This window comes from Taeniopygia guttata, chromosome Z (genome assembly GCF_048771995.1).
Source record: "Taeniopygia guttata chromosome Z, bTaeGut7.mat, whole genome shotgun sequence".
In the NCBI taxonomy this organism is placed as follows: domain Eukaryota; kingdom Metazoa; phylum Chordata; class Aves; order Passeriformes; family Estrildidae; genus Taeniopygia; species Taeniopygia guttata.
The window spans coordinates 34723726-34738791 of record NC_133063.1 but is presented as its reverse complement, the minus strand read 5'-3'; the positions used below and the strand labels follow the sequence as shown (position 1 = coordinate 34738791).

General features: G+C 44.8%; 1 long non-coding RNA gene across 1 annotated transcript in view; it reads left to right on the top strand.

The window, feature by feature from the left end:
- The first annotated feature begins 3575 nt into the window (after positions 1-3575).
- Positions 3576-15066, top strand: part of LOC140681959 (uncharacterized) — a 62126-nt gene continuing 50635 nt past the window's right edge. Inside the window, exon 1 of the long non-coding RNA XR_012053180.1 lies at positions 3576-3681. This is a non-coding gene — a long non-coding RNA (uncharacterized lncRNA). The remainder of the gene's footprint in view (positions 3682-15066) is intronic.

Below are 15066 nucleotides of genomic sequence, written 5' to 3'. Positions count from 1 at the left end.
CTCTGCCTCCCAGGACATCCTTCCCCACCTGCCAGGGACGTCGCACCTGCCCTGCTGTGGACAACTCCCTTGGCCTGATTGCCAGGGACTTACTTTATGCCTAGAGAATCTCCACATGCCCAGAGGAGGGCCTTTACCTCTAAGGAGAGGCCTCAGTCACTGTGTCCCACTCACTTCCCCCTGTTCCCGGCCGGCCCCTTCACAGGAGTCCGGAAATGCGGTACTAGTGGGTCCCTTTCACTTCGGGGGTCCGAGCTGCCAGCCCCCATCTCACTCACTCACTCGTCTCCTAGTTTTTCTCACCAATCCGTCGTCCCTCCGTTCCTCCGTATTGCTCCTCCACGTGGCTCGTCTGCGTTGCTCCTCCGCGTGGCTCATTTCACGCTGACCCTAGGGTCCGGTAGCCAGCAAATCCCGAGGGTCCCTCGAAGCAGGTGGTCGAGCTGTCCAGCTGTCCAGGGTTCCTCTTCAGGCGTGGCTATCCCGGACCGAGCCCCCAAATTGAAATTAACAGGGTCTATGCCTTTATTAATGTTCAGCTCTTTAGTAAAAAGTCAGCTCGGCAGGAGGCTCAACAAGGAGCTCACCCCCGCTGTTGTAGCTTCTCTGGTAGCCAAAGGATGAGAAGGCGTGCAGAATCTGTCCCTGGAGTCTCCATGGCACACTGGTAGCTGGAGGTGTGCAGTCTGTATTTGAAGTCCTGGCAGACCATCCTCTCTCCTTTCCTCCTGGCACACTGGTAGCCGCAGGGTGAGGGGATGTGCAGAGCCTGCTGCCGAAGACCAGCAGCAGCTGTCCCTCTCCTTCCCTCCTGGTAACACCAGGAAATGTGTGTCTCCTTTGCTCCTGCTTCCCACAGCCCAGTCTAGTCTGGTCCTCTGCAGGTTATGGTGACAGGTCAAACACACACTAGGGATGGGGTTCCCTTTTTCCCAACGAGCACACCCATCCAGCCCCCTCCACTGTGCCCATCTTTTCCATTTAGGGGTGTTTGTCATCCCCAAAACCCCCTCTCATGATTCCACTGGATTATTTTGCATCCCAGTCCTAGAATGGTAGTGAGAGTGGGGGGAGGTAGGTGATTCCCAGGAGCAATTAGCTAATTAACATTTCAATGTCAGTAGTTAGTTCGAGCCAAGTGTCCCAGCCAGGCTGTTTTGTTCATAACAGTGATGAGGAAGAACAATTCAGTGTCCGGAGTTGTTGAATCCCTTGATGAAATTTGCAGGAACGCTGCATTCACATGTATCTGCCTGAGAATTTCCGTGATATCCATCTCGGGTCCCTCACTCGACGATCAGTGCCTGGGGTCCCTCCCCCTCCCCCCCCCCGCCCCCCGTATCTCTCCAGACATGGCCCATCCCCATCTCCTGCCCAAGCCACATCCTTTTACACGTAAATCGGGTTTCAACACACACCAGGTTTCCCCTTCGAGAGTGGGGGGGAGTGGGGGGAGGAGGACTTCTAATACAAACGTGTATACTCCAACAAATATTCAATATCACATATATCATACTAGAAATGGCGCGAATTATATCTTCTACACATAACACTTGGAACAGTGCTGAAGAAGCAACGGAGCAGGGCAGCGGCAGCCCATCTCCCAGCAGGGCAGGGAAAGGAGAGCTCAGGATCCCGGGCACCTCAGCAGGTGGGGACAAGTCCCTCTTTTAGTGAGGTCGGTGCTAATGAGGTCCCAGTTCAGGGGCTGCTCTCACGAGTAGAGGCTCACCCCACAGCATAAGAAGCAGCTCTGGGCTGGGGTCTGCAGGCAGCAGTGAATTCCCTTCCCCAGGCAGCAGCCCTGAGAGGGAGAGTGCCAGCAGAGCTGCCCAGTTCCCACGGTGTCTCTGCCACTCGGAGATAAACTCACAGAAAAGTGCAACCAGGTACCCTTCTCCTCTGAGCTTGGCCACTTCATTTGTTTTTCTTGAGTGCTCAGTTGTTAAGAGTTTCCTAGCAGGTTAAGTGGAAAATTTCTATATGTAAAAAGGGCAAAAGGAAAGAAACTTAACCCCCAACAACAACAATTTTTTTAAATGTCCTCTAGACTGAGAAGCCTGTTGTGTAAATGGGTGTTGTGTCCTCTTTCCACCAATGGATTCATTACCAGATTAAGAAATGGTTGCGTGATCTTCTCTAAGTCCTTTGGTTTTATACTTATTTATAGACTCAGGCGCATAGTGCCTGCAAATTGAGTGTTCAGTATTAGAACATGCTGTATGTCCTTCTGGGAATGTAGTGAACAAATGCCAAGAAGAGCTTTCAGCTGAGACAACCAGAGCTCAGCCAGAGGACGGCTCTGGTTCACCTCATCTGGAGCAACTTGCTGCCCACAGACCATATTGTTCCCCTGCACAGGGCCAGGGGAACAAAAGCAGTGTGTAGGCATTGCTTAGGCACTGTAAACAGGACACTGCCACTCAACTACAAGTGTGGGAAGGGTGTAGAAGGGAAGGTAGTTGGCATCTATTCAAATTTAATCCTGAGTGAAAAAAAAAAAGGTGTTTCAAAAGTATGCCTGGAACTCAGCATTCTCTCAGGAAGGGAAAAGGTGCGTAATCTTTTTGGTTGGCACATGTACTCACACAAGCAACCTCTGAGCACCTTCTGATCCAGCAGTCAAGACAATATTCCTAGTGCCCAGTGCAGAACTCCATTTTAGTTGTTACTGCGATGGTAGCACAAAGATGAGTGCTTCTGGCATTTCTAAAGAGATCAGAACTGAAAGTCCAAAGCACATTTGGTAGATGTGTTAACCAAGTGCAGATAGAAACCTCTTTTTTTGTACATAGGCCTGATCCTCAGCATTGCCAAGTGAACACATATGCTTTTTTCTCAATTTTATTTAACTATATCCGTCTTAGGTTTTTGCCTGTTGGCTAGCCTTTGAAATCTCTTATTTATATCAACTAGTAGGGCACAGCAGATTTTTACCACTGTAAGATATATGCCTAATGTATGTATCCTGCCTAGTACCTAATCCATACCTTGTGCATGCATCCTATAATTTGTCATTGCACTTTGCAGCAGTTCTCCTAGCACCAGTGCAACAAAAGCACACACAGTACAGGGGTGGTAATCCTACATCTCCTGTCTCACCTAGATGGTCCACAGATGGCCAATCCACGACAGTGCCCAGCTCTGCCAGCGACACAGATCATAGCTTCACCTGTCCCACTTCTGCATGGGGAACACGGGTAAGCAAAGACTGGACAGCTCTTTGGCAATTCAACAACGACTTGGCCTTTGCTGTCTTCGCTCTGGGAACCTGCTGGCAAAGCATTTCTCCTCTATTTCTCAGCTCTTGAAGGGGCTGCAGGACTCCCAGGTGCTTCCTACGGTCCGGCCAAGGTAACCAGTAAGCGCACAGGTGAGACTTGACAAGCCAGCGCCTCCGCTGCCTCTCGCTAGCACCCTGCAGCTGCTCTGCGGGCGCAGCCTCTGGGGTGCCCCGGCTGTATCCCTGGGAGGTGGGGGCGCCTATTTCCCGGTGACAGAGCAGCCCGTGGAGACGCTCCGCCTTCCCCGGCCGGGAGCGGCGGCTCCGCGCTCTCCCCGCGGCCGCGGAACTCCGCGGGCCCGGCGGCGCCGGCTCGGGGCACTGCTGCCCTCTGTCGGCAGCGCCGCGCCACAGCGTGCCCGGCCGGCGGAGAGCGCGGTGGGACCGGCTGCTCTGGGGTCAGTTCCTTTATTTTGTTTGTTTGTGTTTTGGACGGTGTTTGTTGATTTGGTTTGGTTTGGTTTGTTTCCTGTTGTGGTTTGGGTGGTGGGAGTTTTTTGGGCACGGAGGTGGGTTGAGTGAATAGATACGGGTGCCACCCCTTGCTGCTAGACAGCAGTTCCTGCTATGCTTACAGACCTGCTACTGAGCGTTGCTGGTCTGTGGCTGCGTCCCTTGATTCACAGTTTGGAACAGCTGGCTCTGGATATGACAGGAGTTCATTTCGGGTGCTCCTCAGCAAGAGCTGTTTGGGACCAAAAGCCTTGTTCACGTGACTCCTTCCAAGGTCACTGGAAGGGCCACATTCCTAAAGCCCCACACGTCTCATCCAAATGGATGGCCAAACACAGTGAAGTTGAAGCAAATATCTTCTGCTGTAAAGTTTTTAACTGATTGGTCCTGTGGGTGATTGAGACCAGATATTCTTTGGCACAGACTATTCAGATAGTCAGTTTTGACCTTCTAAGTACTTTTTTCTCTTTTTCCTCACTGACATTTAGAAATGTTTTGCCTTTATAGCAGTGGATTTATATTTGTCTGAATTGAAATACACCCTAACAGAAAGCTTCCTCTATTCCTACAGCATAAATTAATACATCTATGTCTCTACCACCTGCAGCAATTCCATAACTCACTTTGAGCAGTGCAGTATATTAATTTCAGCTGTAGGTTTTACATTTAAGCGGGCATCCTATTTCCAACTTCCCCTTTCTTATCCCAGTTTCTTTGCCTTTCATCGCATTCCAAGTAGAGATACATGTTCCTTGGCATTTACAGATTTCTCTTTCTGGCATTATGGGCTGTCATCAGATCAGGTAGAAAGAAGACACAGCTGAACCTCAGCTGCTTGTCTGCACAAATCCACAACCTTCCTCTGGATCTCCAGAGGGGTTGAAGATCTCTTGAGAAGGGGTCATTGGCCCCGGTCCAGCAGTGCCCCTCAGCTGCTGGTCAGCCATGCCATGGCCAGGACACAGGCAGGGCCCCACTGGTACTGTTGCAGTAAAGTTTCCTATATACTCTTGCCTAATCTTTGTCTCATAATTCATCCCAGGCTTCTGCCCCATAGACACTCTGGGAGGGCACCCAGAATAATCCTTCAGCAGGGATCACACTGTCCTCTACTAACTTCAGTCTGGTAATGAAAATGGTAGTGACAAACCAACCAGGGAAAGGTCTGCAATTTTTGTGTGCAACATGCAGTGGGCAACAACCCTGCCACTAGCCCAGAAAATGAATTCTGCTCCTTGTGTAGCAGACTTCTCTGCTTGCTTCCCTCAAGAAAAGTGCAGGGCACTACCTTACAAAAATAGGGAAAGAAACTAACTTACAGCTTCTACCTATTTCTTTAGAGTATTTAATGAAAATATACCAGTTTTCAAGAATAAGGAACTAAATACTTTACTTCACTAAAAATACTGTTTGAGAAGGATTCTCTCTGGGCTGTACCCACAACAGTTCACAAGAGGTGCTGTGATCACCATGCAGATGGTTTTATGGCAACAATTTAATGGAACTAAGCTCACTATTAATTATATAAACTGTCAGACCTGGAAGACTGCACATAGCGCAGTGGGATGGAGAAATACCTATTTAAACCTGAGTGTTTTGCTAGAAGCAGAGATGCTTCTAGCAAAATCTGCTGTGATTTCAGAGCTTAAAACTCCAGCCATCTGTCATAATTGTGTGTAAAAATTGTCATCCTGAGAAAAGTAAAAAATGCAGGTGAGGGAGAAGGAAAACAGCAGAGATTTTTTATTTTTTTTTTAACACAAAGAAACCTTACACTATTTATTTGCAAGAACTTAGGTTTTCCTTTTAATATGCTATGCTTTCATGTCTATTGTTAAGATCTTCACCATTCTGTGACATTCATGTGGGCATACACTTGTGTCCCCAGCAGAAAACTAGTTTGGAGATTAAAACACAAGAAATGTGTTCTTCTTGTCCACTTTTGGGGTCTATTCAGGAATTTATGAAGCTATGAAAGTGGTAAGTGGTAAGATCTTGAAACTAATACAATCAAGAGAGGTTTAAATTACTTTCTCAAAGCTTTTTTTGTTCCATTTGCTTGGCTTTGTTTTTGACAGCCTTGCTGTGTGGAGAAGTTTTTGCAAAAGGAAATATCAGTCATATTTTGTCAATAGAGTACTTTCTTAAGTAAAGACTTAAGTTTTGAAACACAGCTGTGTTTTAAAATGAAAAAGATTATTTGGTATTTCACTGTCGAGGCTCAACACATGGGTTTTTTCCTTTCTTCTGTTGAATCCAGCAATGTTTTTTAATAATTAAAGGTGAAAAGAATTTAACACAAAAATAATTGGAAGCTTGTTGATATTAAGTGTCAAATGAGCTACCCAAGGATCACATCAGAGCTTGTTAATGTTTTACCCTTGTAAAACAGGGTTGTTCTTCCTCTTTTACAGTTTGGTAACTTGTAATATTGTAGTCTTAGCACTTTGTTAAGATATAAAGCCCTAGCTGATAAATGAAGCAAACTAAGATTCATTATCCGTTAAGTATTTCTACTGCTATTTATGTCAACATATACAATATTTTGAAGTCATTTAGACTAAATATTTTAGAAGAAGTGGAAAGGCAGAGATATAAAAATGTTTTGGTAACTTAATTACAGAAAAGAGAAGTGGAATTGGCACGTTCCTGTATGACGAAGTTATACCATTACGTAATCTTTCTGCAATATTAATAATCATATCCTCTATTCATTTTTAAGTATCTTGGCTTATAGCTGTTTTCTTCTATCTATTACTTGCTTCAGAAAGCCATGGAACAAAGTCCATTTTATAGCTTCAACCTGTTTGGGAGTGAACATCTTAGTCACACATGAAGCAAATGTGTGAATGAAACCTAACTTGCTTTGGAAATTGGGCAAATTCAGGCCAGAAAGATAGATATGCTGGGCTAAAGAACATGGTTAAAATCCTGTCTGCACTGAAAAGGAGAAATAATTACGTTTGCATCAGATATCTACTTCCTTAATCTCAGTTCAGGAAGATGCAATTCATAGATCACTTACAGTCTTGTCATTTTTAAAATAAAATATAATTTTGTTTTGAAATTAGAAAAAACATAGGTTTGTCCATATGTTTTTTTCCCAATAGAACCTGCTTTTCTTTTTGTTATCTTCAACAAATGAGGGAATCATGGGGAGAAAAAAGTACTGTATCATTTTAAAAAGAAATAACCAATTGCATAAAAATTCATTTTCTGCTAATTCCACAGCATGAACAAATGGCAACTAAGAAATCAACTTAGTGACTAAGAAATCTTTCTTGTATTGATAAAGAATATTATTCTCAAATTCCCTAGTAATGATGTAAGAACTTCAAGCAGATTTCTCAGTGTAGAAGCTGGCAAAGCCAAACCTAAATTTCTTCTGGCAAAAACATTGCAAATGGGAACAATATTGATGTGAACAGAAAAACAAAGTACAATCGTCCACTGAGTCACACTGGGGTAGGGCAAGATTTTAACTTAATTTTCAACAACTTGGTCTCTGCAAACCTACTTGTTGAACTCTATTTCAACAGGCCATGTATTGCTTAGCATAAAAGCTGTGGAAAATAAGAATATGATTTCTCTACTCCTTTGCTTCTCAAAGCGTTTTGATAGTCACTCTCTAGAATACATTTGCATTGTATTGTGCCTTATCAAAGGGAGCAGAGAGGCAGTCGCTGGAGCAATGGCTTTGCCATTGGGTTTCCATTTAAAATGAGAAGAACAATTTCCCAGATTTACTTCAAAGCAGCCAGCCCTTGTGCCTTTGCATTTCTTGTGTGGTCTGTTGAGGACAACCCAGTGCTACCAGCAGCACTGGAAAATACACGAAAGCCTCGTTTGGTTCCAAGTCAAACAGCAGTTCACACAGCTCTAAATCTTTCACGTCTCCCTTGAGAAGTAAATGGATACTTGTGAGATTGCAGATTGTACAAAGCAAAGCACACACTGAATACATGAAACAGAACAAAGAAGGGTCAGCCTCTCTCCCAGGAAAAACTGCTGATGGCTGCTGTGAAAACAGATAGCCCATCTCTCCTAACTATTTTTGTTTCTGCTTATCTATCAGTATGTTTTGACCATGCATTCTTAAAAATATTTCAGCATTTCTTCCTTGCTGCCCTATTGTGTGTTCCAAGCTCACCAGTACACACAATTGGCTTTATTAGGATGAACTTGGAGCTAGCCCAGGCAGGCATGTCCTGGAGTAGAGGATCACACCAGGGCACCTTGGGGACTTTTAATTTAAAAAAACTGTAAAAACCTCAGTGCTAGTACCAACAGAGGGACCCCAGACCCCTGAGCAAGGAGCGCTGAAACTCTGAGGGACAGTGGCTGTCCCCCAACATGGACAACAGCAGAGCACAAGTGTAGCAGCCTGAACTGCTGCTAGTAAAGTCCAGAGTAAAGAAGCAGAAAGGGCCTTTGCATAAAATCCACAGATGTTTAATTCAGCTGTGTGGTGAGATGTTCGGAGTTCCCCCAGCACACACATGTCTCAGCGCTCACTGCCCTATTCGGGGGGGGGGGGGGGGGTCTGGGGGTGAGCCGGCTCTCGGGACAGTACAAAGATGAGGGCCAGTCAGGGAATAGGGAGGGAGTGGTTCAGGGACACAGGAACAGGGAAAGGAGACAATGGGGTTTTAACAGCTTTGAGGGAAGCATCCTGTGTCTCCCTAAACCAGGGAACTGCCCCCCCAGGGTCTCCATACAGAAGGAACGAGGATAAGAGGCCAGGGCATCTGCTCACTCTGCTCCAAAACCAGCATCCGAGACCCAACATAAAACATGGAAGGGCCCCATGGAAAGGCTCAACAAGACAATGTGTCCTGTTGTCCTCACTGCTCTCACAGCAAATCACAAAAGGGATGCTGGAAGATAAACTCGTACTCGGATACTCTTGAATGCATTTACACCACAAATCTGTATGCTGTGATGTTACTGCTCCATGATTTGGAGCAGAAAGGCACTGTTGTGGGTTCTGTGCCTGCCAGTTGCACAGGGGCCTGGCTAGTGCATGGGCAACTGGATGGGGCTTACAGCTGGCCAGGCTGCCTCCGTTCAGCCTCATAAAATACAAACTGCATAAGTAGGGGAGAAAAAAATAAATCTGAGTTTGCAAGGGATTTGCAGTATTAGGACTACAAACAGAAACAATACATAGAAAAATCTTGCTTTTCTCTCTGTCTTGGAAATACATTTCTCATCCTTTTTTTATGTCTGGAAAAAATGAACTGCTCTGATAAAGGGATTTTAAATAAAATTAAAATAATACAAACCTGGTATTCTAAGTGCTTTTTTTCTCATAATAAGTCCCAGTCTTATCCTTCTTCATCCTTATTTTTCTGTCTCAATGGCTCTCTAAAATATCTCTATTGTAATTTTAAAAAAAGATAAATCAACTTTTTTTGGGTTATATTTACTTTGTTTCTGTTTCTCTGTGAAGCAGGGAAAAGTCATAATAAAACCAGCATGAATGAATTCACACAAGCATAAATACCGTGGAGTATCAGGGCACCTGATTTATGGCATCTTCTAAATAGGAGAAGAAGGGACAAATTCAGCTCAAGTCTGGAATCCCTATGGAAAACCTGTTTCCGTTGCTACTTAGCTCCCAGGCAGCCCACAAAGAAAGCTTCTTCCAGAGCCTGAATGGGCATCCCGTGGACATGGCCACAGAGAATTTCTGCCAGGTTACAGATACAGGAATTGGGCCTGAAAGGTGCTCCCTAACATCATTCCCAACTCTAGAGTCTTATTACTCCCAAAAAAACAGCAGGGAGGGAGCTGAAAGTGTCCGTGTTGTCTACAGGTTTGGTGAGGAAAAAAGTAATCCTGTCAGCTCCACTGTGGTACAATGCCACACTTTCACATCTTCTTTTGGCTTAATGTTCACTGGTGGAGGGGATGAACTGAGCCAGGTGCTTCTGTCTCAAGTAAACTGTCCCTTCACCCTGTTCACTCCCAGGTGAGGAAAGGAAAGGACCATCCTCTGTCATCTTGATAATCTAAATAGCTGGCTACAGTGAGCACATTTAGCTCAGCAATATGCACAATTCTGAGTAAGGTGGACCTAAGAACAATTATCAAGATTAATAAATAAATAAATAAATAAATAAATAAATAAATAAATAAATCTGTCCTCTGACTTTCCTAAAAATGTCAAGTAACTTCCCAGAAAAAAAAAAAAAGATACTTAAGCACAAATATAAGCACATTTACCCAGGATATATATAGAGTTAAGTTCTATGAGAAACAAAAGTAGCTTTTCCTAGCAAAGTACTTAGTTCAAACCCCTGCAATTCTGTTATGAAATGACTTGTCAAATGAATTCACATTTTTCACTCTTCATTTATTGCTTACCTTGGTTTTGAAGGAGTATTTATGAGATTATTTCTCAAGCTTTTTTCTTCCAGCAGTTTAGTTATGGTGTTTTTGTGGCATGCTATGTAGCAAAACATGATGACTTACTTAAATTAGATTGCTATAACTACTACCCTTAAAAGTTATACTACAGTGGTTTTTTTAAGAAAGGATGGATAGATATGGAGACAATATTTTTGTTGGTGGTGGACATCTTTTAAATCAACTAACACAGACAGTCTAAATATAATCTTTTTATTCAAGTTCAGAAAGAAGCAAAGCCACTTGCACATTATACCATATAGGAAGAAACGGAATGTTCCCCTCTTTTAGCCCACCAGATTGCAGTGGCTTACCAACCTCAGAAATAGTTCTGGACAATATGCCAAGCTGTTCTGTGGAGTGTCCATGTTTAGCAGCACTGGTAGAAGCCCCCTCTGCCTGTCCGATTCCCTTCCCTGCTCAACCACCCATGCAGAATGGTCACTCATAGAGTCCAAGGAAGAAAATAATTATTTCTCCTGTCTTCTGAAAATACTTGTCCTTTCTTTCCCTCTTTTTTTTAATACTTTTTTCATACTAAATTGAAAGCTTTCTGTTCTACCTAGGGCACTTTCTCTCCACCTTCATCTAGTTTAAATATAGCTCTGGTGGTTTTTTTCTTTCTTCTTCATCAGCCGGAGTGAACAGAGGAGCAGAGTACTCCTACTTTAGTTGTTTTTAGGTCTGAGAATAGAGCAGAAAACCGGCTATGATAGAGCAAAAGAGAGAGAGGAAGAGAGGAAGAATTTAACAGACAGGAAAAAAATTAATCTTTGACAGAAGTGTTTTTTATAGTGTTTAACTCCCCTACTTCTCCCATGCAAATGTCTTACGGGAGACAGGAGGAATAAAAGGGTTAAGAACAAGGACTAAGCCTGTCAAACCAGGCAAGCTTGCTAAAACAAATCAATGCTTTCAGGCTAACTTGGATTTTCTCAGTGCAATGTGTATAGTTAGGCAGTAAATACAGAAAAAGCCTTACTATTTTGCCAAGGAGCTAGAAATATCCTTCAGGCTGAATCAAAGCCACTTCTTTCTAATTTGGGACTCCAGTGCAAACTGAAATTCTCTCTCACACAGATGCACCATTTGTTTTTCTGAACCTCAAAATAGGCTTTCAGATACTTGGTTCTGAGCCAGGATCTGAGCCAAAGACTATGAACCATCTCAGGTTCCCCCTGATGGCAAACACACTGGAAAGCACCCCAGACAGCTCTGCATTCATGTGCTGGTGGGGTACTCAAAATATTTTTCACAGCCCTTTTCAAGTGCTTCCTCAGACACCCTTCTGTCTGTTCTACTACATTTCAGTCAAGAAACAAACCTGTCATTTATACATTTGAACAACATACTGGAGAATGGCAGCCAAATCAAAAGCTTACTCATAGTGGGCAGCTCTCTGTTAAGGGGCACTGCAGGCCCCATCTGCCAGCCTGATGGAGAAGCAGAAGATCTGTGCTGCCTACTAGGGTCTAAGATCCATGGTGTTGCCAAAAGAGCAGCCCAATTTGCCAAGTAGCCGCTACTACCATTTCATTTGGGTGCAAATGACACCACAAGCTAAAAAATAGGCAGGATCAAGGAAAAGTCCTGGTGAGGTAGATGGAAATTATCAGTGCCCAAGTCCTCATCTATACTACCAGCTGGAGAAATAGAGAGAGAAGGGAAAGAAATAGAGAGAAAGAAGTAGAGGCAGAGAAGCAGACCCATTGCGCAGATAAAGATCTGGCTTCATGACTGATGCCATCAAGGAGTTTTTGGCTTTTATGACAATGGGTTGTACTTTAATGATGATAACCTATCAGGGAGAAATAGGAACCACCTGTCCAAAGGAGGCAAGGGACTCTTTGGCTGGCCAGTTTGGTGAGATAGACTTTAAATGGAATGAATGAGGGCAGGGGATGTGTTGTGTCTGAAGTGGCAATGCTCCTGCTACTGCTTCCTCCTGGGGAGCTAATGCAGTGACAGATGGTGCCTCCCAAGATGAGAACCATGGGGCTAACCACATCAAGGTGTGTATGGCTTTGGTAAATCCCTTCTAGGGAACCTGGATGCTGCATCACATCTCTGAAATGCCTGTACACAAATGCACACAACACGGGGAATAAAAAAGAACTAGAAACCTAAATAGGGTGTTGATGTCTTTGCTCACATTGCTGGAGTGTTATCATGGATGGTTGCATACTCTATAGAAAGGACAGGTCAGCACGGCGAGGTGACGGCATTGCTCCTTAAGTGAGGGAGCACCGGGAATGTACTGAGCTCTTTCCAGGGGCAGATGAACGAGTTGAGCATTTATGGGTAAAAATTAAAGAACAGGTTAACAAGGGTGACACTGTTGTGGGTGGTTGCTGCAGGCCGCCTAATCAGGAGAAGGAATTTGATGAGGCTTTCTGTGGACAGCTGGAAGCAGCCTAATAGTCACAGACCCTGGTTATCCTGGGGGACTTCAGCCACCTTAATACTGTTGGAGGGACAACATGGCTCTACACACCCAGTCCAGGAATTGACCATTGACTTTTTCATGGAAGTGGAAGAGGACCCAAGAAGGAAAAGTGTGTTGCTGGACCTTGTACTTTCAAATCAGGAGGGACTGGTCAAAGATAAGAAGGCTGGGAACAGTTTTGGCTATAGTTACTATGGGATGGTGGAACTCGGGATCCTTCATGGAGGAAGTAAAGCACTAAGGACTAGAATCCTGAACTTCTAGAGAGCTAACTTCAGCCTCTTCAAAGAGGAGCATGGGTGAGGGCTGTAGAAGATAAAGGGGTCCAGTATTCAAGCATCACTTCCTCCAAGCTCAAGACAAGTGAATCCCCATGATACAAAATTCAAGCAAAGTGGGCAGGAGACCTGAATGGATGAGCAAGAAACTTCTAGTTGATCTCAAACAGAAGAAAGCAATTTATGGGATATAGAAAAAGGGACAGGCCACATGGGAGAACTATAGGAACATTGTTAGAGTATGTAGGGATGCAATAAGGAAAGGGATATCAAGGACAACAAGAAGGGCTTCTGCAAATACATCAGCAGAAAAAGGAACATAATGGAAAAATGTGGGGCTGCTGCTGAAACAGATGGGTGTCCTACTGACAGAAGACACAGGGAAGGAAGAATTACTGCATGCCTTCTTTGCCTCCATCTTTACTGCTGAGGCCGGCTCTCAGGAATCCCAGACCTCAGGGTTAAGAGAGGAATGCTGGAAAAAGGAAGATTTCCCCATGGTCAAAGAGGGTTGGGAGTGCTGTGAAGACACTCTCCATCATCTTTGAAAAATGATGGAGAACAGAAATGGTTCCTAGTAAGTGGAGAAAGACCAAAGTTACCCCATCTTCAAAAAGGGAGTACATGGGACACCAGCCAGTCAGCTTCACCTCCCTCCCTGAAAAGGTGATGGAACAGATCTTTCTAGAAGTCATCACCAAGCAGGTAAAAGAAAAGGTGATCAAGAGTAGTCAGTTTGGGTAGACCAAGGGGAAATCATGCTTGACCAGTCTTATGGCCTTCTGTGACGCCATGGCAGGCTCCCCCACGGTGAGGGGAGACGTGGATTTTGTCTGCCTTGGCTTCAGGGCTTTTGACACTGTGTCCTGTGACATCCTTGTAGGTAAGCTCAGGAAATGTACATGAGGGGAATGGACAGTGAAGCAGAACAAGAACTGGCTGAATGTCAGAGCTCAGAGGGTCAGTGGAGTAGAGTTCAGCTGGATGCCTGTGGTCTGTAGCATTCCCCAGGGATCAGTACTGGATCCAGCCTTGTTCAACTTGTTTATCAATGATCTGGAAAAAGGTGTATAATGCACCCTCAGCAAGTTTGCTGATGATATGAAACTGGGGCTGATGTGTTAGAAGGCTGTGCTGCCATTCAGTAAGTCCTTGGTAGGCTGGAGTTGGGTGGAGAGAAACCTACTAAGGTTCAGCAAGGGCAAGTGTACTACAGCAGGGTAGGAATAACCCTAAGTTCCAGTACAGGTCAAGGGCTGACTGTTGCCTTGTAAAAGACAACAGGCGACCTGGTTCCGGGGGCAGCACGGTGGTCTGGCCTCTCCAGACCGCTCGGGCTATCGACAAAGATGCTGTCACCAATTTGGTGGACGATCGAAAGCCTTTATTATCTCATCTCGTGGGTTTAAATAGTCTTGGGGGTCTTTGCTACATCAGAGGGGGGTTGCGGGGTCTCAGGGGTTAGTCGGTAGTGGAAAACTACTGGAACAGGTGTGGTCACATGCTCTGGGGTTACGTGGGGCAGGGAGAAGAAGGGGGGAAGGGTCTCTCTCTTTCCGTCACATCCCGTGATCTTCCGTTTGCCTGTCCCTACTACTACATCTCCCCTCCCCTTAGCATATATAAAATGAGGTAGTCGTAGATGTAGGCACTGGAGTGAGGTACAAACTTGTAACTTGGTAAGGAAAAGGTGGTTTGTTAAACCTGAGTAATTTTCGCAAGGCGAGTCTCGAAGGCTTTTGCGACTGACTGTGTTCGCAGTTTTTGGTTTACAGCATTTGTTGGTGGCCTATGAACAAAATGTTTGCCCTTTCTAGACGGGCCTGAACAAACGAGACTAGTTTGTTCAGCAGGCATGGTCCTATGGTAATAGCTAAAAGCAGTATTGCCAGTGGACCTACCAGGGCGGAAATTAAAGTGGTGAGCCAAGGTGATTGATTGAACCAGGATTCAAACCAGCTCTGTTGGGTTTCCCTGTCTCTCTTTCTCTGAGCCAGTCTGTCTCGGAGTTCTGCCATGGAGTCTTTAATGACTCCCGTATGATCTGCATAAAAGCAGCACTCCTCTTTCAGGGCTGCACACAGTCCTCCTTGCTGCATGAACAAGAGGTCCAGTCCCCGCCTATTTTGTAAAACCACTTCTGAAAGCGAAGAGACTGATTTCTCTAGATAGGAGATGGATTTCTCGATCCTCTG